We start from the raw sequence: 3,027 nt of genomic DNA, 5'->3' as shown, positions 1-3,027 counted from the left end.
TGAAGCTGAGTACATTGCAGCAACTGAAGCTTCCAAAGAACTCTTGTGGATGAAGAAATTCCTACATGAGTTAGGCCTCAAGCAAGACAAGTTTGTGTTATTCTGTGACAGTCAGAGTGCAATCCATCTCAGCAAGAATCCGACTTTTCATGCAAAGTCAAAACATATTGAAGTGCGATATCATTGGATACGAGATGCACTGGAAATGAAGTCATTTTTAATTGAGAAGATTCATACTGATGAGAATGGTTCAGATATGATGACGAAGACCTTGTCTGTGTCGAAGATGATATGTTGCAGAAAGAAAGCTGGCATGATTGAGCAGTACCTTCCCACTTGAGTCGTGAAGGGGAGATTTGTTGGGTGGGCTCACTCCCCAAGTGGATCCCACCAATTTTACTAATATTATTATTATTATTGAAATAAAAAGAAAAAGAAATAAAAAGGTTTTAATGGGTTTGGTCCACTTGAAGGTAACAAAAAGGATTTAGAAATTCCTAAGAGACACACAAACAGACAACGGAAGAAGAACGGTTGCCAGAGAAGAAAAATAAGGGTTTGATTCTAGTGGTGGTAACAGGTGTGTAGCAAACTTGCTCCGTTTGATCTACAAATTTAGTATGTTATTCCTACCACTGAGTTTGTTATTTTAATATATAATTTGAGTAGTTTTATCTTCTCTCAGAGTTACTTTGGCATACCCACTTTAGTGGAAGGTTGTTATAAGGTTGTTATTGTTGATTGATATTCCCTATTGCTATTAGGAAGACTTTTGGTGTACCCATTAATTATTATAGTGGAAGTTTTTACTGGACTAGGTCCCGTGGTTTTTATTCTCTCAATTTGAGGGAAGTTTTCCACGTTAAAATTGTGTTTGTCTCATATTTAATTTTCTGCCAATTATTATTGCTCTTGGAATTGTATTTTCTGTTTGGCCATTTATCTGCACAGGTGGGGGAAAAATATTCCGCATTATTGAGATAGTTATCGCTAATTATTTCTGGTTTTTCCCAACATGTATATCATACATTTAATATGATAATATTTTATTATATCTTTATTTAATTTTATATCATATTTTATTTATATGTTATCTGGTGTAGATTCTATAATAATGCTGCTATTATAGTTTACACAAAGGATTAGCGTCTTTTGTTTTGTTTTGTTTTTTTCCAATTCAAATTTTTGTTCGGATCTTTTGTGGTGGTGAATTCGATGCTCTATAAATACCTAATGGAGTTCCAAGTTTTTTGCAAACTAACCTCTTCACATTATTTATGTTTTCCCTTCTTTTTACTGCTAATTTGTTATCTTGTAATGTTTGGTTCAGGTTTAGTTCTACAACTTGCAATCGATGAGCTTGAAATCTCAAGTTGATATAGTCTATAGAACTGTCAATTTGATAAGTCTGCTAATTATTGGTCTCAGTCATATGTTGGAGGAGTCAAAAAAATTCATAATTAAAAAGACTCCCAAAAAATAAAACTCTCAACACTACAAAGTCCTAAAATTTTGTGGGTTTAGTGAACCTATTGGCGTCTTTTTAAAAAAGAACTGACTTTTTTTTTTTGGCAAAATATTTTTAATTTTTTAAAAAAAATAATTTTTTCTTAAAACTTTCCGATAAAAAAGTTTCGATTTTTTTCTGATAAAAAATAATTTATAATTTTTTTTCAAAATTTTTTTAATTCGAGATAAGAAAACAAATTTTTTTTGAGGAATTTATTTTTAATTTTTCTCACAATATTTTGAGAAAAATAAATTTTGAAAATTTTTCAAGAAAAAGAATATCAAAATTAACAAAATATTGGGAGCTTATAAATCCCTTGAGCCCTAAATCCAAAAAAAATAATGAAATAATGGATCGAAACTTAAAAAAAATATTTTAATAGGAGTCTTATATTAAGGGTTTAGTAAGAAATCTTTTAAAAAGGACTTGAAGTTTTGGGTATTTTTGACAGCTTTAATAGTCTATGAAGTGAAAATTTTGGTTAAGCCACCTAAGCCACCTTTGACAAAATGGTTAGAGATCAAAAAAGATATTGGTACCAGAAATCAAAATGGTTAGAGATCAATACAAACTATAACAACCTCCAACAAATCAAATTAATAATCTGGAAAAGAAAAAGTTAACCAAGACTAAAATAAATGACTAAGAATTCACAATTGGAACCATTACAAGATAAAACCAAACAAATTAAAGAAATAGGAACAAAACAAAACAAAACAGAATAAGAAAAAACATCTTTAAGTTTTTAACTATTTGGTTATGATGTTGAACAGGTAGCTACATCTTTAGCTAATCATCACATTTTTATTAATATTCTTTTAATGAAATGCTATAAGCAACTCTAGTAAAAGAAAACCATTTAGTCATGGTTCAATAATTGAGTGAGGTGTATTAAAATACATACAAATAGCTATTAGTTAGTTTATACGGTTGTCTGTTGTAAGCATACCTAATTGGTTTAACAAAAAACAATCATGAGTAGCGATTCAATAATATCCACATTGAATAACGCAATTTGAACCACTAAAATATTGCTGTTAAATGTGAATTAGAAATATTATATTAATTTAAACATTAAATGTTGAATAATAAATAATATATAGGTGAAATGACTTCTACACTTATTATCTTAATATTTTTAAAAAATATTTTATATTTAATTCAAGTTAAAAAAATATTTTTTATATTTAATTCAAGTGTATTATTCTCTTAACTCAATGTGGTGATAATTCATCATATACCCTTCATGAATTCATCATATACCCTTCATGGTCTAACATAAAAATAACTTTTTTTATGTGATAAAAAGAAGATGAAATTTAATTAGAGAAAATAGATTTTCAAACAGACTAAAAACAATATATTGAATTGTTTCAAAAAAAATTTATAAGCACTCAGATCCATTTAAAAAAGTATTTTAAAACATTCTATAATGATTATTTTACAGAGATTTTTATGGTACAATTGAAAATTATGTTTTGCTACTATCAATTAAATTAAATCATCAATTGTCTAAT

The sequence above is a fragment of the Cicer arietinum genome, chromosome 7, assembly GCF_000331145.2.
Source record: "Cicer arietinum cultivar CDC Frontier isolate Library 1 chromosome 7, Cicar.CDCFrontier_v2.0, whole genome shotgun sequence".
Classification (NCBI taxonomy): domain Eukaryota; kingdom Viridiplantae; phylum Streptophyta; class Magnoliopsida; order Fabales; family Fabaceae; genus Cicer; species Cicer arietinum.
Note: the sequence above shows the minus strand (reverse complement) of the source record.